Below are 24,350 nucleotides of genomic sequence, written 5' to 3' on the forward strand. Positions count from 1 at the left end.
GGCTTGTTGCTTCTTAACGTTTCACTTCGAGCTTTTCAATTCTCAATGTTTCGCTTAGATTCATGTTTGTCAGTCGAATTTGGTATGGCTTATCATACTGACTCATGAATGTTTAAGCTCTTCCATATATATGGTGTACCTTGCGAATTCGTAAATTAGAACTTCTCGGAAGATAAAAGTATAGGCACAAGACCGAAAGTTATTCTTGAAAGTACAAATTCATGCATTTTAGAATTTCTGTTGTATGATATTTTCGCATCAATTGAATATATCTCTCATCAAAAGTCATGTACGATCTATATACAGGAATTGTTTCTGAGATTGGTACACTCAACATCTGTCTTAACGAATTCACAAAGACGAAGAAATTTTTTTCACCGTAAATTTTCTTACGAAACAATTTTACTGCTTGGTTCTGTACATTGTCGAGTGTTTGAATAACCCGAACAGGAAGATTTAATACGTTGCAATCGACTTCCTGCAGCGATTTTCAACACACGACATCCAATTCTGTCAGATTATATATAAGAAAGCCTCCGACACATTCATCAATCAGAGCGTCATTTCGAACGGTTTGATTGCTTCCTATATTGAATTCGCGTCATAAAATTGAATTTAATACCCATAACACGGATGTATTGGCGATTTTAACCGTATATTTCGAGTGGGTGTCACTTTATATCGCAATATCCGACATTACGAATTGAAAGTACTGCGCTACCGGTATTTTTAGTTGTTTATCGACGTAAAAATGTGGACCGCTAGCCTGATTACCTGCTCCTGTATTTTGAATCGATTCAATTGGATTTCGTGAAGGAGCTGAATGCTTTTTAATTTGATTCGTTAATTGCTTCGTGTTGAAGAAGTTTCAAGAGAATTTCCGGAATCAACCGAAAATATTTCCAACGTTTCTAAACATGAAATGAGACCTATGCTGATTATTGGATCTTTGAGCGATTTTAATTTTCCCATCAGACATGCTGCCACCCTCATCTGAAAATCCTTCTCTTCTATCCAGTCTCGGGACCGGCAATGATGTAGGGAGTTTTTTTTTCGAGGTATATAACTTTGAGTTGGCATTACTGTTCAAGATGGCGACCGATTTAACAGTTGTCAAGTGATTTATTTTCAGTTTGGTTTGGCAATTCATCATCATGAATAGACTCACGCCTGAACAACGCTTGCAAATAGTGCAATTTTATTTCGAATATAATGGTTCTGTGCGGAATACGTATCGCGCACTACGTCCATTTTATTTTGTTTAGCGATGAAGCGCATTTCTGGTTGAATGGTTACGTCAACAAACAAAACTGCCGCATTTGGAGTGAAGCTAATCCTCAAGTGTATCTCGAAACACCGGTACATCCAGAAAAACTGACTGTTTGGTGCGCTTTATGGGCTGGTGGAATCATTGGTCTGTACTTCTTCAAAAACGATGATGGCCAAAACGTTACAGTCAATGGTGATCGGTATAAAGCCATGATTACTAACTTTTTCATTCCTGAATTGAACAACCATGATTTCCAGGAGTAATGGTTCCAACAAGACGGCGCAACATGTCACACAGCTCGTGCCACAATCGATTTATTGAAAGACACGTTTGGTGACCGCCTAATTTCACTTCTTGGACCTTGTGATTTAACACCGCTAGACTACTTTCTGTGGGGCTATGTAAAGTCATTGGTCTATGCGGATAAGCCACAAACCCTTGACCATTTGGAAGACAACATTCGCCGTGTTATTGCCGATATACGGCCACAAATGTTGGAACAAGTCATCGAAAATTGGACGTCCAGATTGGACTACATCCGAGCCAGCCGTGGCGGTCATATGCCAGAAATCATATTCAAAATGTAATGCCACAAGATTATCTTGCGGATAAATAAAATTCATGTCAATCGAATAATCCATCGTTGTTTTATTGCAATTTAAAGTTCTATAGCCCTAAAAAAACACCCGTTACCTCCAAGAAAGAGATTCGGGAAAAGGAAAAAACCGAAAGAGAAAAACTCTAGTGGAATAAAAAAAGTTTCTTCTATAGTTTGATACTGCAAAATCTAATAAGTATATAGATCTTAGCAAGAACATGCTACACCTTCTTCCTGGATTCCTTACAGGGCATTGTCGCCTCTGGAAGCATCTCATGAGAATGAGTCTAGCAGAAAACGACGAGTACAGATTCTGGGGGGAGAAGGAAGAAACCCCAGACCACTTGCAATACGTTGCCTTTTTGTACTTGCACGGCCATCAAGCATGCTGAAACAGAATCTGGTTTTATTACTGAAGACAATGGTATTCTATTCGTGGTTCCATTCAGCCTGGCTAGTATGAGATACGTCATGGTAAGAGACCTGATCCACACATCTGAAGTATGTGTGTAGGAGGCTGTTGCTTATGGAAGCAGGGCATCTTCTGTGTTTATCACATACATCATGACCGCCGAGGGTTACAAACAAAAAAATATTTGTCAGTTTAGTCCCCTAGATCTAGCAAACTTTCTTCCATTTAACACATACAGGACATTATGGTAACAATGTTTCCTCCATTTCTTCACAGATCGTAGCACATCGACACAAGGTGCAAGATACCTGGTCTGAGATACCTCAACATTATATCGACCATCTCATTAGGAGTATATCCAGGCGTGTTCTCCAGTATCTAAGACATCGTGTAGGCTCAACACCTCATATTTTTTCATGTTTGGTCAAACGGTTGTATTTTCCTGAAATTTTTGTAAATGCACCGATACTACGTGTTCTAATTTCTATGTCACTTGTATATAATTATCATCTCATTTATTTCTGCACGATGCAGTAGTACACCTCTAACTAACGAACAACTTTGCATGCCTCAAATCAATAAAAAAAAATCTTTCGTTCAACCCCAACCCTCGTATTGTAGATTACAATCTTCAACAACGAAAAAATCGCGCATAATTACGACTAACCTTCGCGCTATCGAAGCAAAATATCGTTTATACCGATAAACACGACAAGATCCCCGGCTTGTCGACTAGGAGCGTTCACCTAGCCACGTGATCGCCCACCCCAACCCTTTGGTCGATGTCATCCTCAAACAAGGGCTTGTCGCGATAGCTGATAATGCAATTTCCTCGATGAGCCCTTACATAAGTGGCATCGATTTCAGAACGACACGGCCTCGAGCACCAATCTTCATTAGGCCGGAAGGTAAGGGTAGCAGTTACCCTTAGCTAGGGGTTGAGATGGGATTAGAACAGCCCAACCCTTTTCTGTAGGGACTTGAGGAAAACGGCCCTTGAATGGAACTGCTTAGTTCGTTACTTGGGAAGGATTTCTAGACGATCATTCAATAGAGCTGAGTGGGAAGACCTTCAACAAAGGGAAAAATCACGCAAACCGATGAAAAAGCTTCAAGGAAACACAAGCGACAGGAGATGGCTCTTCCCTAAAAAAATAGCGTGTTAAGCCTAATGTCGACTGGCACAGAGACTCTGTAATTAGTAGTTGCACAAACATTTTTTATTGGCCTGTTTCCACTTGATAGAGCAGAAGTCATTACTTCACTAGAGGTTAATTACACTGAGATGAAGCAGTAAAAAGCTAAAGACCCAACTACACAAGAGATAGAAGTTTAAAATTCAAAGTGGGAAGCAGTGAAATTTGAATTCAGGTGGAGATAAAATCCCATTGTCTAAATATAGTATGATTCGGTCATTTGAACAATTCCCTTTCCAACATCGCCTTGAGGAAAGGGAAGTACACGTAGGCGTCTTCAATGATTCTAGCTAGATTATCTAAATTCTGAGTTAGTATTAAGTTAAGTGGTTTTCAAGGATGAGATTGGCGAATGCATGAAAAGGCTTTCTAAAGCTCCTGACTACTCCTCAGTGTTTTCCTAATTTTTTTATATTCTTCTCAAACTTTCTATCTATATGAATTTCAACTTTTTATAGGCTCAATAAACCTAACTGAATAAATATAATAAATAGTATAATATTGGGTGTTAAATAGCACTGTTTTCCGTTTGAAAATTGGCAATACAGCGTTGTAGGTTGTGTTCGTGAATCAAGTCCCCTCGTAAACTCGAAATTATTGCAGATTACCTCCCATTTCATGAATTTATAGACGCTACGCTCAAAGAAACATACTCATCTTATCGTACGGTGTGATTCTCTTTTCTTTGAGATGGAAGTTCATAATTTCAAACTTATTCATCTTTATGTAATTTCTGTTCCATTTATCTTGGCTGTTAATGTCATTTGCTATCTGTGAAGTGCTCTGAAATGTTACAAGTGTTTCAAAGAAACTCTGTAATCATTCTTGGTTCAGAGAATGGTGATCAACTCCAGTTTCGACGAACTGGAATTGGAAATTGCAATAAATATAGTTACCTCATACATATTCAATTTGTTCGTGGAATCTCTGGATTTGGGAGACGGAGAAGATTGTAGGCATAACCTTAAAGCCTTGTTCGCCTCCTTATTCAGTCTAGTAATCCACCCTGAATATTTCAAGCTTTTCAGTTAACCCTTAGAGGAGCTAAACTCTTAGGGCACTGACTCGTTGACTACGTTGCTCCAATGTAAAAAAATTAAAAATTAGTATAAATATCATAAATTAATAAATAATAAATAGAGGAACGTTGGAATAGATGGATCAATCATAAAGCTGAGTATACTTATGAATAGTGTCAGTTTTGTAAGAAAAAATGTATGATATTTATGCTAATTTTTCAATAAAAAATCGTGTCAAGGTGGAACTTGAGCAACTCCTTGTCGAAATGTCTTTATCGCGAGACAAATCACAGCGTACTTGATTAACACAGAATTCTTCCACGAAAAAACCTCATCAAAACGACAAGAGGACAGCATTAATACAATATATCTTTTTCACGCCAATTTCAAGTACAGCCAAGTAAAAACTCGAATCCTGCGACGAAGGACATTCCGTGTAATCAGTACGAGGTTTACTTTTAACGTTAACAACGTTGTTATAGCAGAACGTTTAATGGCCTGTCCCAGTTTTCTTTTTGTTCTCCAAGCATAATTTCGTGGGTAATTAATTTGGTTTAATTGTCCATTGTGCAAGTCTGTTAAAGGAGAATCTCAAAAATTAATGTCGCTGGTTTTTTGCACGTGAGACGCTGACGAGATGGCGAATTGCTTTCAGCGTTTTATTTCAATTGAGAAAAAATTGAATCGTTCTGGAGAATTTTAAGGAGATTGAGATTGCTTTGCAAAGGCAGAATTGATTTTAAGATAATTTCTTTTACTTTTTCGAATGTTCGTTCTCTGAACAGATAGCTTTGTCATTTCGTCACAATGTATGTAATTTTCGAATTTTTTGTCATTTATCAGTTTTTTGTTTTGGAAATGAGATGATTATTTTCCTTTATTCCAACTGCAATATATTTGATAGAAAATCATTGTTTGTTACTCTTTGCTTCATACAGGATGAAACAAAATAGGAAAAGTTAGAAAAACTCCAAATTTATCAATTATTTATTTTTGATTGATGATAGTTGTTCCACAACTGAATCCAAATTCAATAGTCCGTATTACCACATCTACTTTCAATCAACTGCCTAATACATCTTGGCATTCCACGAATCAAATCATTAGTGAAATTTTCAGGCATATCGTTCCATTCATCCTGAAGGGCTAAATTCCAGTCCTGAAAGTTGAAGGTGGGTTTTGGCGATTGGATATTGCTATCACTAAGTAATCGTATACGTGCTCAATTGGATTCATGTCTGGTGAGTTTGCTGGCCAGTTCATTCTCTGGATATTGTTCTCTTGAAGAATGTTTTGGACACTTCGTGTACGATGTGGTGAGGCGTTATCATCCTGATAAATGAAATTACCCCCAAATTCGTTGCGCAGAGGAGCAGTGATTGATTCAATGATGTTTTCTACGTAGATGGAACTAGTCATTGTTCGTTCAACGATAATAAGAGAGGTACGGCGATCGAACATTATACCCCCCAACATATTATTGATCCACCTTGAAAGGGCAACTTCCCATGCAAAATTGAATCGCTCTAGTCTGCCTGGACCTCTCCAAACCCTTTCTCGTCTACTATCACTTAGTAAACCGAATAGGGGCTCGTCCAAAAAATGTACGTTGCGCCATTGTGGAAGAAGCCAGTCTTGGTGGTGATCTGCCCATTGTCGACGGGTAGCTCTATGTCCAGGTGATAGCCGAAGTACTCTTAAAGGTCTTCTTGTCCTTAAATTTGAGGAACGCAACCTTTCCCTTATGGTACTGGTTGATACTACCGTCTATAGGTACTCAAAAAATAACTTCGAAGATCTGTTACAGATACCGTTCGATTCTTTCGAGTAAAATTTGCGATATAATGGTCTTCCCTTGCAGATGTTCCTCTTGGTCTACCAAGAAGAGGACCACTATGCGCTTCTCTGAAGCCCGTGGAATATTCAAACGTTGCTCAACAACTTGGTTCGACAAAGCTTTTTGACGTAAGGCTACTATTTTTGCCTGGTCAAACTGAGAAATTGGATATCCCGGCATTTTCCACGGAATATTCTCAATATTACAACTCTCTTTATCCACTGAAAACTTATTAACTCCGAATACACCTGTATTCTCCAATACAAGAAACATTTTTTGCTGATTTATTGCTTTCATTTAAGTGATAAGATAATGAAGATTCCACACACAAAAAATTGTCAACATGTTGAGGGTTGACAGGGAGGGCCAAGACTTTTGACGATGTATGTATGTCAAATTATCTAAAGTTTTCAATCTAAGAAAAAATACTATCACCCAGGATGCAGAGTTTATTATAACGAACTTTGAACTAACTTCCTATACAGGATCTAAGTCGAAGTGATACTAGTGAGGGCCATATCGAAAGTGTCTATTAGAGCGACGGTACCTTGGTACCTGCCCTGCAATTTGGGTTTGATCATAGAGACTCATGGGCGTGATTGATTCTGACAATAATGGCCTCAGCATGATGTGCTTAGGATTACATGGGCTTAGTATTAAATCATGAATAGCTAACAGACAAATGAAAGCGCTCGATTTCACGTGAATACTTTTCTCATTTTCATTTGTCGTCATATAATTTTGCGAGTGGTCACCCATCCAGATACCGACCCCATTCAAAACTGCTCAATTTCACCAATAGAAATCTTCGTTTTCCTTCCAGATGAAATGTTAACTTTGACATGAAATTGAAAAAAAAACCCGCAGATGAGTTATCAGAATCCCATCGGTTAATGTCATCTGATTTCGATCAATTTGTCATCGGCAAGTTATGCGTCGCACTTTCTAGCATTTCTATTCGCATTTGCGGGAAAGTAGCCGTTAATTGTCAATAGTTTGTTCGCTGTCATCGCATTACTGCAGATTAAGATGATTTACCGTTTTATACGACGCTTCGCGCCCGACAGTTCGCACAGTTAGAAATCGGGGATCTCGAAAATTATTCTTAATTAACAGTAAAAGTTCGTACATCAAATGTTCGCATGAAACGTTTAGTATTGAGACGTTCGAATTTCACGAAAGTGCGCCAAGTGTAGATTGGAGGTTTTGTTCCTCGCGTCGAAGGATTTCACAATTCCAGTCGGAATCTCCGATTGGAAAGAATTTCATTGTGTTGCGTCTTGGTAATTGCAGGAAATTATCACCTTAAATATAATTCCTTTGAAATTGGATTCGTTAGTACCGTCATTTCCGGTTTTACGCATTTATTTTAGAAAGCAAGATGCCATCAAGTTTGCACTTATTTCCGGTAGAAAATACTTAATACTTGTAGCTATCAATATAAATGCGCAATTTGAGATTTTAAATGGACAAAATTAGCCTAATTGTTCGTCTGTTGTCCAGAATCCAGCCACTGGTTTCGAAGATACCACGTCACTCAATAAGTCTTGGACATGATGCACCACCACTTTTTTCTTTGTCAGTAACAATCTTCAAATGATAGGTGCCATAATTTCGGAATATAGAGTAATCATTATTTCACTGAATCGAGGTCGTTAGGGCTCTATTAGCCTGCCGGGAACTGGGACCATCTTTTGTTCTTAACCCTACCTATTCATATCATATTCATGGGAGGCCTTCGATGCTGTCTCTACCTCCTTGCCACAGAACCTGCAGATCTCATCTGCTGACTTACCCATACAGTACAAAAGGTATTTGTACCGACAGTGTCCTGTCAGCAGTCCCACCATTACCCAAAGCTCAGCTCGTGGTAGCTTCAGGAGCTTTCTGGTATAGGTCGGTGGAAGCACCACAAATTTCTTTGCCTGAGCAAGATCAGGAGTATTCCACCAGAGATTTTTCCTTTTGTACCTCTCCCATTGTTGTACCGCTGTCTTGTATTGGTATTTTTCAAGCTCACAGAAGGGCTCAGGGCCAACAGGTATCAACCTTGATACCCTTTTTGCAAGTTCATCGGCTTTTTCATTTCCTTAAATACCACAATTTATATGACAATGGATGTTACAAGGATTCATCACCACCCCCCTGAGTCAGAGAGAACGCCAGTTGAGTGGAACACAATCGGTGAAAGCCATCCATGAATACCAAAATTTCAAACATCAGCTGTCATAGTTATGGCATCCGTATTTTGGAAGGTAGAAGGTATATTGTCCATTGATTATCTTGACAAAGGTCAATCTATCAATAGTGCATATAACATAACGTTATTAGATCGAATGAATGCAGGAATTGATAAAACATTCTCAAATTCAAAAGAAAAAATTTATCTGCGAAGAAAACCATGCTCAAATTAAACAAATTTCGCTTCCAACTACTCATATTCCAGATCTGGGCCCAAGTGATTACTGCTTTTTCGCAGACCTTTAAAAGAATGCAAAAAATTTGGATGTAATGAAGAAGTAGTCACCAAGGTGGAGCCTATTTCGAAAGCAAAAGCGAATCTTTCTGCAGAAAGATTAATTTTAAAGCAGAAAATTAAAACTTTCCGCAAATAACGAGAGTTTGGCTGGTAAGCTGACATGTTCAATCGAGAATAACTTTATGATGCAGACACATATCGACTTATATTTCGATGGTGTTATGCTTACAAATACCTAAGCTTATTGTGTGACATCTACGGTCTATTTATTTCGACCACCACTTACCGCTACAGCCATTTATTGCAAAACGTCGGAAGCAACGTTGTACACCTGATATTAGGCTGATTTGGCTCATTAACGAACATAACCAGCCCACAAATGCACCCTTGAAGGTCCCCAGTAAACACGTCGGAGCCGTCGACTTGACCATCTCGTAAAGAGTACAATTCCAAGCTCATGAATATTCGTCATGCCTAACGACCAGACACTACGGAGAGATCGATGATTTAGTGGCGTTTCATGCGAAAAACACCATATAGAATTATTAATGCACCAAGCGCGACTATCTCTAGACTAGCTGGCAGACTGCCTCCGTCCATTCTTCCATATAGAGGATCATACCGGGCGCTTGCACATAAGTCAGACGTGCCCGTTTGTGAGCCTGTCTACCGACAAATTGCCCACCACTTATAAAGTGCACGTTTATCGATCTTCCTTTTGAACTGCCATGCGATTAGCTTTTTCAGGGACGCCATATATATCGGCCCACTCGACGGAGATCGCCGTGGTTGTTGATTGTCTGGTGGTGGAAATTGTGGTATCCAGCTCTGTACCCGTCCCAGGTTAATTCGTTTCTCGGGGCGCTGAGTGCGCGCATCTTTCTCGGATGATGTATGGAGTCATTTTAGTTGTAAATGGTAAGGGTAGAGCTGCGTTTTTTATGCGAAAATGAAAGAATAAGATCGACAATTCGTTTGACGCCATTCTTCTCAGTCCCGGTTTACTTTGTTCAACTGACACCCTGAAGTTGGCTGTCCACTACCGAAATTCGTTCAACCGGGCTGCTAAGTTTATATTGTCAGTGAAATCTTTGAGGTTAAACGGATGTGAAGAAACTGGTAGAAAGTCATAAAGTATCCTCTACTTATAATGTCAATATTTTTGAAAATCCTTTGCCAAATTAAATTTTATTTTGCAAGCGTTTGCGTTTGCAAGCCCAGGCTTATAGGACTTTTTTCTTAAATTGATATTTCTTCGAAAATTTCATTTACTCTGACCACCTGTGCTTACTTGTGTTCCGAAATATTAAGATGAAGAAAACTAATTCCAATTGTATAAAATGTTTTTCGTTTTGAAAATGAAAGTATTATGTATTAGGTCTTCAATTTCCTTGACGCCATTCTTTTCACTTCCGGTTTGCTAGGTTTAACTGACACCCTGAACTTAGTTATCTACTACCAAAATACGTTACACCAGTCAGTTAAGTTCATATTGTCAGTGGAGTCTTAAAGGTTAACCGAGGGAGAAAATACTGGGAGGAGGTCATAAAGTACCCTAAACTTATAATGTCAATATTTTTGAAAATTCTTTGCCACATCAAATTTTATTTTGCAAGCGTTAGCCCAGGCTTATAGGACTTTTTTTTTAATTGATATTTCTTTGAAAATTTCATCTAGTGTAAGCACTTATGCTTGCTTGTGTTCCGAATTATAAAGATAATGAAAACGAATTCCAATTGTGCAAAATGTTTTTCGTTTTTATGTGAAAATGAAAGTATTATGTATTAGGTCTTCAATTTCCTTGACGACATTTTTTCACCTCCGGTTTGCTATGTTTAACTGACACCCTGAAGTTGGCTGTCCACTACCAAAAGTTCATATTGTCAGAGGAGTCTTAAAGGTTAACCAGGGGTGAAAATACTGGGAGAAGGTCACAAAGTAACCTATACTTATAATGTCATTATTTTTGAAACTTCTTTCCCAAATCAAATTTTATTTGCAAGCGTTTGCGTTTGCAAACCCAGGTTTATAGGACTTTTCTTTAATGGATATTTGAAAACTTCATCTACTGCAAACACTTGTGTTCCTAAATATTCAGATAATGAAAACGAATTCCAATTGTACAAAATGTTAATTTTTTTTCTCTCTTTTCAGGTAAGCTGTTCACGAATTCCATAGCATGGCCAAATCATCTCGAGAACGTCCGCAGTGAGTAATTGGAATTTTCGAATTTTTTGGACGGCTCCCCCGGTGCAATTTAATACGCGTAAATTCCACCGGGTCGACACCCACCTCACGACATGTCGCTCGGATGATTGAATGTCGACCAGCCTCTCAGACGTTCTATGCGGCATCCAGAATATCGCTCGGTTATAAATAAGCTTCACTTTTTCACCGGTTCGCTTCACAAATCATCGCTACTGGATCTGGTCCAACGGCCATGTTCTAATAAGTTATTAGACGACGTATACGCGCGAACTTGTTCTACGTCGGAGGAACATCTCGACGTGTGTACCTGCCCGTTTTCGATCGTTTGGCCGATAGGGGATCAAGATCGATTAGAATCGATTAGGATGGCGTTTATTTCTGCTTAATTTCAGAAAATATCGTTGAGCTGGGACTGCATTGCTTTGAATTGAAGCTTTTAATGCCTATGATTTGTGTTTGTATTGAGACAGAAATTCTAGTTGTATTATATGTGCTCAAGAGTATCTCAAAAAGGAATTCAAATACATACACGCACAATATTAACACTACTTGAATAATATTTTGCGCTTCAAAAAAACAGGTATTCGACGAAGAGCTTAAAAATGCTTTAATATCAACTGGAGGTGTTTTTTTTAAAGCATGAGAAATCCAAATAATAATACAAGACAGAAATATTGTTGGAATTATTTTTTTTTATTGTTATAATCTGGTAGATAATTTCATGGCATTTATTTTTTCAATATGATTTCCCCCATATGTGTGCTTACGAGTTAACAGGCCAATTGAAAAGTCCCCGGTCTACCAAAGTATAACACATTTTTTTGGCAAAATTCGATTTTATTATTCAACATAGTTGCCTTCGAGGGCGATACAGCGATTATAGCGATCTTCCAACTTTTCGATACCATTTTTGTAGTACGATTTGTCTTTCGCTTCAAAATAGGCAGTTTCGGCGATTACTTCTTCATTGGAGCTAAATTTATTTTTAGCGGGCATTCCTTTGAGGTCTTAGAAAAGGAAAAATTTGTTGGGGGCCAGATCTGGCGAATACGGTAAATGCAGAAGCACTTCAAAGCCCAATTCATACAAATTTGCCATTTTTTTCATTGATTTGTGACACGGCGCATTGTCTTGATGAAACAGCACCTTTTTTTTTCTTCAAATGGGGCCGTTTTTTTAACGATTTCATCCTTTAAACGGTCCAAAAACGCTATATAATAATCGCTGTTGATGGTCTGGCCCTTTTGGAGGTAATCAATGAATATTATACTTTACGCATCCCAGAGTACTGATGCCTCAACCTTGCCAGCTGACTGATGTGTTTATCCTCGCTTTGGATTCGGTTCATCGTGTGCAGTCCTTTCAGCTGACTTCGATTGGACTCCGGAGTTAAGTGATGGAGTCATGTTTCATCCATTGTCACATATCGACGCAAAAATTCAGGTTTATTGCACTTAAACAGCTTCAAACACTGCTCAGAATCATTAACACGTTGTTGCTTTTGATCGATTGTGAGCTCGCGCGACACCCATTTCGCACACAGCTTTCTCATGTACAAATATTCGTGAATGATGCTGTACACGTTCAGATGATATCTTCAATGTCTGATATCTCGATCAACCTCACTTTACGGTCATTCAAAATTATTTTGTGAACTTTTTTGATTTTTTCGTAGGTGATAGCCTCTTTTGGGCGTCTACTGCGTTCGCCGTCTTCGGTGATTAAATTGCTTGCTCACTAAGTAGTTCGATTAGGATTAGGTTGTCCGTAAAATAGACGAAGTGCTCTATGAACTTTGAGAACAGATTTATTCTTTAAAAGTAAATTTGGAACCGTTTTTCTGGCATCAAACGATTCATGATGAATAATCCTTACTGAACAGAAATATCAACTCAGATTGACATTCCCAACTGTCAAACCATAGATAACGGTCATCGAAACTTTTCGTGCAGTTAAAAAAGTCCCTGTAAATCATATTAATTTTTCTCCCAATTACTAGCACATTTTTTGTTGGAAAACCTTCAAAAATATGAGAGGTAGTCGTGGTGTACCTCAAACCTCTAAAATAAGGGTGTACATACACGTTATGAACAGTCCCAACGTGGAAATTACTCCCAGTTAAAGGACAGTTATCAACTACTTCAATATTAATTTCCAACTAGAACACGTGAATTCTTCCAAATTGTACAAATCTTCACATTTCTTCATATGTTATTTCTATTATCGAATCTATTTTTCACATTTAGCGAAAAGTTCTAGGAAAGCATTCATTCCAACTTGGATTCCCACTATTTGTTATCACAAACAACAAACGAGAATGGTGTTGAGTTGAAAGAGAAAAATGAAATTGCCCTCTAAACTTCCACGTTTCCTTTGTAAACACTTTTACCGAAAAGTAGCTTTCGACGCCTTTCGATCTATTGCGTAGGTATAACCGGCCTGCTTCTTCTTCCCAGAAATCGCGTAAATCTACCTGATGAAAATATCGAACGTTAACAAAGCTTTTCACGCGTCGCCGGGAAGTTTTACACGTTCCTCTGATTTATTTTCGAAATTTGCTTGTTTCGCGTCGTGTTTAAATATAGCGCCGCCTCCTATGATCTATAGGTATCCAGACGAGTCGTGGGTTCAAACAGAACTACGCCAGGTTGTATCGTTAGAAAGTTTTATTAGTTTTGCAAGTTTTACGTGGAGTTCTGGGTTCTAGATTGTTTTGAAAACTTGAATTATATGAGATGAAAGGTAAACTGAAGGTGAAAACACTGGGAGGAGGTCTTAATGTATCCTCTGTTTATAATTTCAACGTTATATTCAAAAAAATTCTCTGCAAAATTGAAATTTGTTTAGGCAGCTGAGTTCATATTGTCAGTTGAATCTTGAAGATAAACTGAAGGTGGAAAGACGGGTACGAGGTCTCAAAGTATACTGTGGTTGTAATGTCAATGTGATTGGTTGTGAAATAGCTTGATTATATGAGAAAAAGATACAAGAAGTCTTGAAAGTACAAGTGCTGAAGCAATATGTCCGACAGAGCATCTAGATATCATTAGAAACTTTTATTGGGTGACAAAATAGTGATGCTTGCTTTTTGGAGAAAGTATGTACATAGATCGACGAACAAGTACTCTAGGATAATAATCTAAATAAGGTGGGGAAGCTAACGACAGTGTCATTTGTCATTGAAGATTAGATAGATGTCCAAAAGATGTTGAGGATAGTAACAGGTTCACGTTCTTGTTTAAATCTTTGGTCAATGATTTGATGCTCAGAAGCTGAACTATCTCGTAGAGATAATTGTTATAATATTGTTCTCTCATTATGTTCTCACGCTGTTAACATTACTGTTTTTATTTTAATGAGACGCTGAATTTGTACCATTGTCAACATAGTACATGGTAATAGTTTGAGGAAGTTGATCAAATGTAGACGCAGTTTAGGGATTCACGGCTTGGCTTGATTTTCAAGTCACGAGCTTGATTTTCAAGTCAAGTAATTGGTTAAAATGTCAAGCTACTTGACTTAATGAATCCCTACTCCTAATATTTGGAATATCCAGAAAGATTGAATATTATTCTCAGCGTGAAGTGGATAATTTTGATTAGGAGAAGAATAGAACAAGAAGAGTCTTTCCATAAAATACTACGTCAAGGTTCATTCTAATGCTTCCATCATTACATCATCTTGTAGTATTTGAATAAATGCTGTTTTTGGCAGCAAAAATAATCCCTATTAATTATGAAATACCGGGTGATTCAGAGGACAGTTATTTCGGCACAAACGATGATGAAATAGCTCAATTCCTGAAATTTCGCCTGCTCGACCTTGAACATCGAATAACTCAACGAGTAATCCCTATAAAAAAACGCTGACAGAAATGAATAACAACCCGTGAATAATTTCCCAAGTCATAGGCGGACTGCTTCGCTAATTAGCTGTTTCGTTAACCGAAATAATTACTTTACGTCTAATTGATAGTAAAATCGCAGGTTTCCTCCAGCCTTTGGCACCGTGACAGGTCAACATCAGTTGGCGACAAGAGTTTCACCGGAGTTGCTCCAAATCGAGTTTTTTCTTTATTAAATATAGTCGGTGACATCAGAAGTGATGCATCCAGAAGAAAGAAGTTCTGAAGAAAATTAATTCCTATTTTTTTTTAACTGGATTCATTAGTGAGCTACTAGAGATGTTTCAGTTCAGTTGTTGCAACTGCGTTAGGGATTCATTAAGCCAAGTAGCTTGACATTTTAACCAACTACTTGACTTGAAAATCAAACTCGTGATGTTGACTTGTTTTGTTTTAGATATTTATTGCTTGACTTGATATCAAGCTACTTGATATTACTTGAGCTTGATACGCACGCGTCGCACGGCATATATTTCTGCAATCTTGTGCGTGCTTAGACTAAATGAGGGGATTCCTCTAGCGCCGAGAGACTGAAGCATTCGACAGTGTGACTTTATTAGTAGTTTCCTCACATTTTCTATGAAATCTATTGGTAGATTTTGGTAGTTTCAGAAATATCTTCCCAAACTTGGCCAAAATGGCCAAGGATTTTTTATCAACGCCAGCATCTTCAGCTCCTGTTGAAAGACAATTTTCCAGAGCTGCTTTTACAGTTACAAAATCGGAATACAATAAGTTCAAAAAATAAGAGTGTTTTTTGAGAGGTTTCTTCTCATTTCATTATTTTTCTTTTGATGTGACACTACACAATAAAACTGCTAAAAATCAAGTAGCTTGATATGATTCAAGTACTTGATAAATAAATACTTGACTTGAGCTTGACTTGAAATCAAATCAAGCTTGAAAATCAAGCCAAGCCATGAATCCCTAAACAGAAGCTTGGTTATGTCCGGTTCTCGTCGTCATTCTACTCCTCATAGTTCCACTGACCCTAAGATTTTTTTAGGCTTTCGATTGACCACTTCACAGGAAAAAGAAGACGTTCATAGTTATCCAACCGATCTCTTCCTCTTTAACTGAAGTTTCAATTTTTAAAAATTAGAATTCAACTTGCATATGCGCCTAATTACTTTTATAGTTAAACTTCTCCTTTCGCCAGCTAGATCTATGAGAATCATATCTTCATCTGAGGTGTCGTAGATTTATTGTAGTTTTTCCGTTGTTTCTCCGTAGAAAGATGGCTAACCCTTATGACTTGGGAACGTTAAAACGAGTTTGCAGGTATGTGGTCAAAATCCAATTATGTTACTCCCATTGCAACACTTTATCAACGTAATTACATCTGGCGTTTGCAAATAATTCAATTAGAACACCCGGTATAATGCGGGTTGGCAATTTGTTCGCGCCTATGGGGAATGACTTATTGGAAGTCGAGATTTCTTGGTAGGGTTGGTCAACTCCAGAAAAAAACATGTTTTCCTTTGTTTCTCCCATGGATTATAACGGTAAGTACAGCTGGCTATAAAGTTTGATGGATTTTGATGAAAACTTAGTCATAGGCGCAACTTTTCACGCCAAATCTTATGCTGATGATATTTTCTTCACAAAAAAACTTTTTTGAGGAAACTACCCCCAAACTTTTTTGTGGAGAAAATATAATCAGCATGAGATTTGCCGTGAAAATTTGCGACTATGACGAAATTTCCATTAATATCAATCGAAACGTTCAAACTTAATCGCAGAAAATGATTAAAATGAAGTCTTCGAAGAGAAAGCATTCTCGTACAAATGTTTATGGGAACTTTTTTCTTATTTTGATGAGTACTATCATCTCCTTTTTTTCTACAATTAGGAAACACCTGTATGTATCCAATGCCAGTACTTTCCTTCAATTTTTATCCATTTGTGTACCAAATGAATGACATGTAGTCCATTTAACTGACGAAATCCGCAACACATCGATGGCACTTATGACCGTTTTGAAGGACCATTATAACCAAAAGATTGGCAATGATGTTTGCAAGTCGTAAATTCTTCATAACAACGAACAAGTACCAATCTTCATCTTCGAAAAAGTACAACGGTAGTTCTTGGTAGTATTTGGGGCAGTTTCCACTAACGGTACCATGAGTGTACCATTGTCAAAATGATGGCGCATTCTGTCTCGTCTGTCCCAGATTTCTTGACTGATGGAACAATGCGTTGCGTTGTTTACATCTTGATGGGTTCGAATTCCCAATTGCCGAACAAGTGAACCGATGACGAAGACGTTCAGAAATAGGTGAGTTACCTACCTATAGTAGTTCACTTGGTAGTAGGACATGTAAAGGTAAAGCGTGAATCATTTCATGTAAAGCTTCGGCCTTGATACAGCATGGTTCGAATTTGAATCGAATAAAGAACAGTCATACTGTTGCTTATGACACTTCCACAATGTGAATTTGTTTTGCTTAAGAAAAAATTAAAATGGATTTTGAGTTTCTCACAGAAATCCTGCTTAAAATGGATTTTGAGTTTCTCACAGAAATCCTGCTTAAAATTCTACGTAAAAAAAAGTGCCTTTTATCTGAAATTTTGCATATTGGGGTTTGAGACATTGATCTTCCTCCCTAAAATATTTTCAGATCTCTACTACTTCCGGTTTTACCGGAAACAAACTACTACTCCCCTTATTTCAAATGGCACATCCAGTAAATTTTTGCATCATTAGATAGCTTTTTTGACGACAACTTCGCCAATATGCAATATCTTGGGTAGAAACTCATCGATTCATGAGTTAATGGGATTCTTATAAAAAAAAATGGTGCCGATGAGGACACACATTTTCTTGAATATTTCTCCAGAAAAAGCTTTTTTCAAAAAAATTCTTTTCGTTTTCGATCCTGCAAGAACGTACTATTATGAGAGTGTTTGCGGTTTGGACCAAAAATGTACAGGGTGTTTTTAAGAATATCATGAACTTGGATAACTCAAATTCATCAAAACTCGAGATTTTCGAAATATTTTTAATCATTTCAGTCGTTTAAGTACAAAAATAGTGGAGTTTATTCAAGCAAAGCCTATACCTAAAATGAATACTTCAAGAGTTATGGAGAAAGAACTTTAAATGAGGAAAAACCGCAATTCTTCACTGTGTGAAGTAGTATTTGACTTTCGGAAAACACAGAAAGAAACTGAAATTCGATGTATGGATAACTAAATTTTACATTTCATGAATTATAAATAATTTATCGTTGAGATTTTAGAGAATAAATCAATATAATTTTCCATTACGGATAATTCATTACAATTCTTGAAATGTAAAATTTTGTTAATGAAACATCGAATATTAGTTTCTTTCTGTGTTTTTCGAACAACTACTTCACACAGTGAAGAATTGCGTTTTTTCCTCATTTAAAGTTTTTCCACTATAACTTTCAAAGCATTCATTTTAGGTATAGGGTTACCCTAACTAAATGAACCCCACTATTTTTGTACATAATCGACAGAAATGATAAAAAATATAGGTTCTAATTCGAAAATATTGAGTTTTGATGAATTTGAGTTTTCCAAGTTCATGATATTCTAAAAAACACCCTGTACATTTTTGGTCCAAACCGCAAACACTCTCATAATAGTACCTACGTTCTTGCAGGATCGAAAACGAAAAGAATTTTTTTGAAAATAGTAATTTACGTATTTCTGGAGAAATATTCAAGAAAATGTTAGTCCTCATCGGCACCATTTTTTTTTTATAAGAATCCCATTAACTCATGAATCGATGAGTTTCTACCCAAGATATTGCATACTGCCGAAATCGACATCCAAAAAACTATCTAATGATGCAATAATATACTTGCCTTTTGAAATTAGGAAGTAGTAGTCTGTTTCCGGTATAACCGGAAGTTGTAGAGATCTGAAAATATTTTAGGGAGAAAGATCATTGTCTCAAACTCTAACATGCAAATTTTCAGCACAAAATCATGATTAGTTTACCATAAACGTCGAAAAGGCCATCCCGGTAAATCACCGGTAGAATGTTTTAATTTCAGAGCTCTATCATCATTATTAGCGGATATATAATTTTTTTCAGATATTGACATCTTTCCAAGTTTCGCTTATAACTCGAAAACTCTTATTAGAAAAAAGAGAACGAGAACGATCTCTGATGCAAAAGTTGTAGTGCTAAAACATCGAAATTTGCCCACCCTATAGATACATAGCAAAATGACGCAATGTCAGCTGCCATACCGATGATCCAGATGAAAATCACCTGTCCAGAATTGCATCACAAAATAGCTTTCTCCGGAAATAAATGAGATTAGATTTCCAATTCCAACAAAGCTGCTCTGTGATGGCAGACTGGAACCGGGACCAAAAACAAATCACCCATTACACAAAAATATCAATCACGTTTATATTTAATTCGTTTTACGTTTCCTACTAATCGAAATAGCCTGAGATGACTAAACTGGCAGCGCTCTTGACGTTGAGCAATGTTTTGCTGCCAGTATTACTCAATGAACAACAACTGCCAGACCACCAGACTCTCAATCGAGAGATCACCCTTGAAAATTTTTTTTTTCGGGATCAAAAGCGCATTCATCGTATGATGAGTCAACTCGGTACTCGAACAGAGTTGCGAAACAACCAATCGATTTATCGATATTTACTGGCGTATAATAAGCTAGCTTCTCTTGACTATTTTATTGCGACTTGGGCTCGAATCGCTGAGAATGTAAATTACGTTTCGATTTCAAGGATGTTTACTACATTTTGCGACGTTATGAGTAATGGTCCTTTAAATGCTCTTTTAAGTTTGTCTTAAATTCAAAACTAGGTATTTTACCTCGAAAATTATTGAGAGCTCACATCTTTATCGTAGCACTGGTTAATATCATTGACAAGGTGAATTGTGAACTTCACGAAAATGTGTATGTTTGGTCTTTGTCTTTTTGTATCTATCATTCTAACTTAAATCGATAAGATCATCAGCAGTTCAAGTTTTGTAGATACTGGAGGAGGTCTTTTGCTTTTGGCTCCTTGAAAGTTGATCCTTCCAGAATGGTTTTTGAATATGTACAGTCCCAAATTCCATTATAAAGAGAAAGGGAAGAAATAATAATAATCATGCATTTTGTAAGATAATTAGACTTTAGACTTAGATTCAAGAGGGTGTAGGATTTCACATATGCCTACTTATGCGTTTCGTCCCTGGCACAAACACCGGACTCATCAGTGTGACTTTGGTGTATTTGTGTGTGCCGTGTCGCAGACGCTTGGGTAATTTATTATTATCGGGAGCCGCCGGGACTCGAACCCGGCACCTTATCGCAACTCGGTGAGGGAGTTTACACTCTTTACCTCTAGACCACCGAGCGCTGTGTTTATTGTTGTTAAGTGGGGCTTCATGAGAAGCCGCCACAAGGACTTTCATTGCACATCGACCTCATGTTCTCTGCATTATTCGTCGTAATCTACAGTTCGCCCTTCAGTTGGCTTCAAGGAGGTCACTTCCTCACTTCTACAAGTCTCTTGCCAAAGTATTTTTTGCGTTGGCTAGCAGCATGCCCTCAATGAAATCCAATGAGCAGATGTACCATATTCTTACTAAGATATTTCTCAGATCTCGCAGTATCAAAGTTTCGAAGAAACTTTTTGGAATATGTTAACCCAGAAAGATTATGTCAGAGTATTTCTCTTTCGGTTTCTTTCTCCTTCTGAAACTATTTCTTGTAGGTACGTTTGCCTGTACTGAGAAAGGTTCTGGGTCGATGAAAGGACTTTCTTTTGACTCCTGAGTGGCAGTAACCCAGACTAAACACAATGTAATTGTTGCCTAATTCATTGAAGTTCCTTCGGCACTTCAATACCAATGTTTTGATTGCTGCCCGACTGTCTAAATGTATCATATTTCTGACAGTTTCTTACTGGGTTCATTTCCATACATCTTCATGTCTGATGCACCCAAGTTATACCCTGATAAACTGATCGTTTTGCTCTTGATATATCTCATACCAAGCAACCCTGTGCCACTAGTTTCTATGAAGGTTCTTCTTCTTCAATTACCTATCCGATTCGAATGTTGGCAATCATAATTTCGTTAGTAGTAGCTCGAAACAGTTCTGTTGAGTTTTTCCCAAACCAGGTTCTCAGGTTCCGCAACCATGATATTCTTCATCTTCCGGGTCTTCTCCTACCTACTACTTTCCCTTGAATTATATTCTGTAGTAGGCAGTATCTCTTTATTTCTCATAATATGCCCCATGTATTCGAGCTTTCTTCTCTTGATTGTATAAATGATTTCCAAGTCTGATTTCATTTTCTTTAGCACTTCTTTCTTTGTTATGTGAGCTATCCAAGGGGTCCTGAGCATTTTTATATATAGCCACATTTCGAAAGTATCCAGTTTCTTCGTGGTGTCTTCTTTTACTGTCCAAACTTCTACGCCATACAGTCAATGCATCTTAGTTGTCTTACCTTCGTTACCAGAGATAAGTTGTGGTTCTTGAAGATGGCACTCATTCTGTTGAAAACCGTCCTAGACTTCCCTATGCGACTTTTAATTTTTTGTGCGCTTTCCCATTGCTCATTTATGACAGTACCAAGATATTTGTACTGCTTTACTCTATGAAGGTTGTTCCACACATGGGTTCAGGATTGGGATATCTAGAGGGTCACAGCAACAAATCGACTCTCTTATCTTTCAAAATGGTCCAAAGTAATTCTGGCTATAAGTGGTCGAGCATTATTTCTTAATGCAAATTTACAATTCTGCGGTAAGAGTGACGTCATAAAATTTAATTCACATAATGAAATTACAATGAAATTAATTATTTTGTTGGAAAAGGAACTTCGTGTGTGTCCATATATCTTGACAAAATATATGCAATGGATTATAATTATTTTCTGTGATGAATCCAGATTTTGTACATACTTGATGACCGTGCAAGGGTGAGAAAGCGGCATTTCAAAAGACGAAATCCTTGAAAATCTAAAGGTGCCACACACGACGAGATTTACTAGACGAACGACATACTTCCCATATCGCACGAAAATTTTGCAGTTGGCCAGACGGCGTTTCAGAGCGTCGAAAACACGATTTCCACCGCGATGTAACCAAAGCGTATCCCTGGTCCGGCGATCGATCGCTCTGCTCGTTGTCGTAAATCTTCGCGTCGCTAATTGCGAGATGGGATAATACCGGTCTCCGGACGGGACCTTAGCATTCTCGCGACCGCCACGGACGCGGGCGCAATGCCGACCGGTCGCCTAAAATTACGTAATGACGGGCTTGTAGCGGCTTAAGGATAAATTTAATGAGAGGTTTCGGAAACGATCTCTTAATTCCGCGATTGGTGGTTCTCTTGGTTCCGTCGACAGGGTACAGGTGGCGACACAGGCTAATAGATGGTCCACAGACAATCTGACAGAACAGTCAATTCAATTTTCCTTTTTGAGAAAAATTTACTTCTACGATACGTCATCAGTGACGTCATGCCATTGGTTAATCAAATATAAAGTAGATTTGAATTGAATACTTTCTTCTTTATGGTTTTGGATTTCACTAGACTAAAGTTCATTCTGAAATTGCAATTTTGTATGTTGTAATGATGACTTGATTGTGTCATGACAAATCCTTAGGTGGTAACTCTTGAGAGTTGGTTGACAGGGAGTGTTATCACTAACGCAAAGAAACCAATTGAGTTCAGGGCCAATAAAAGGTGGATTTAATTTCGTGGATAATAGTTTATTCTTAAACAAGTTGCAGAATGGGCTTCTATTCCAACACGAATGCGAAATTAGAAAACGAGGGACGAAGGAGCGAGTTTTCGAACACATGAGTGTTAGAATTGACTACTGCTACGTGTATTAGACGATATTTTCTCTATTTCAGTCGAGTTTTGTGAAATATTCTCGAAATTCATTGAAAAATTCAGATTATACATCCTAGTGACTTTTGTATTGTATCTTGGCAGTTGGTGTGACTGTTACGAAAATTGACAGATAACGGAATTTGAATTTAAATCGAATTTTGAAATAATTTATTAATTACGCATTAAATTCGTGAATTATGTATGACGAAATCGATTCAACACCACCATAATTGAGAGAAATTGCAAATAATGTTGCAAATCATTCCACTATATCCAAATCATATTATATTGACAATTGACATGTGTTGAAATTTGATAGGATCGTTAGTCAGAGTAGACAACCACAAAACGAAAAATATAACTGAAAATAATGGTGTAATCAGTTAATTACAGCACTGTTTTTAGAACTGTAATGAACTCATTACGATACTGAAATAGAGAAAATACTTTTCAGGAACGAGGTTGATCTTAACATAGACTCCATTAATCGGCAACATTTTCGAACTTTGTGGCAAAAAGAAAACGTTGAAACATGTCTCTATTTGGTATTAGTTTTAGTCTAGAAGAATCATATAGCCTGTTTTTGCGGTGGGGGATAATTTTTGAAATGATTTTGGAATGATATCGTAAAAATCTTCAGTTATATGCGAAGATCGATCCATTCTGAAGTGGTTTTTTTTTTCTTTATTTATTCCGTTGGCCCACTTTCATTGCCTCAAATCTCCCGAATCGTAAACAATTTCGATCTAGTATGTTTACGACCTTCTACTTGGTTCACGAAGTATATTGTTGAAATTTAGTACTTCTTGTCGGGCGATCGAGATTAACACTTTGCGGCCAGACAAGTCGTTCAAGATATAAAAATACCCATTAAAGATTTCATGTTTACCATTACCCACACACATAGTTCGTGCTCGCTACTGGAATTTCGAACAGCTTTTAAGCTTGTCCTCTTAATGGACAATAACATAAATTTGGTTTTTTTTAGAACGCAGTGAACCACATTTTATGAATCATTTTTTTATATAATGAAGGAATTCACTTACTGTCTTATTGTGTTATTGGGAGTGAAAGTGTGAATGTTTGTGACATGACTGTGACCGCAAAAATTGCATTTGTGGCGCTCAAGGCTTTAAAAATTGACAATTCAAAAAAATAAACATTATCACAATCATTCATAGCCTATTATTATTTTTGGTAAAATTCGACAACATAGTTGCCTTCGAGGGCGATACAGCGATTATAGCGATCCTCCAACTTTTCGATACTATTTTTGTAGTACGATTTGTCTTTCGCTTCAAAATAGGTCTCAGTTTAGGCGATTACTTCTTCATTGGCGCTAAATTTCTTTCCAGCGAGCATTCTTTTGAGGTCTGAAAACAGGAAAAAGTCGCTGGGGGCCAGATCTGGAGAATACGGTGGATGCAGAAGCAATTCGAAGCCCAATTCATGCAATTTTGCCATTGTTTTCATTGATTTGTAGCACGACGCATTGTCTTGATGAAACAGCACCTTTTTTTCTTCAAATGGGGCCGTTTTTTAACGATTCCATTCTTTAAACGACCCAATAA

At 37.5% G+C, this 24,350-nt stretch overlaps 1 protein-coding gene across 10 annotated transcripts in view; it reads left to right on the plus strand.

Annotated features, from left to right (window-relative positions):
• LOC123679748 (rho GTPase-activating protein 21-B) overlaps window positions 1–24,350 on the plus strand; it is a 259,603-nt gene that overhangs the window by 137,191 nt on the left and 98,062 nt on the right. The window lies entirely within an intron of this gene.

This window comes from Harmonia axyridis, chromosome 5, assembly GCF_914767665.1.
Source record: "Harmonia axyridis chromosome 5, icHarAxyr1.1, whole genome shotgun sequence".
NCBI classification, from domain to species: Eukaryota; Metazoa; Arthropoda; class Insecta; order Coleoptera; family Coccinellidae; genus Harmonia; species Harmonia axyridis.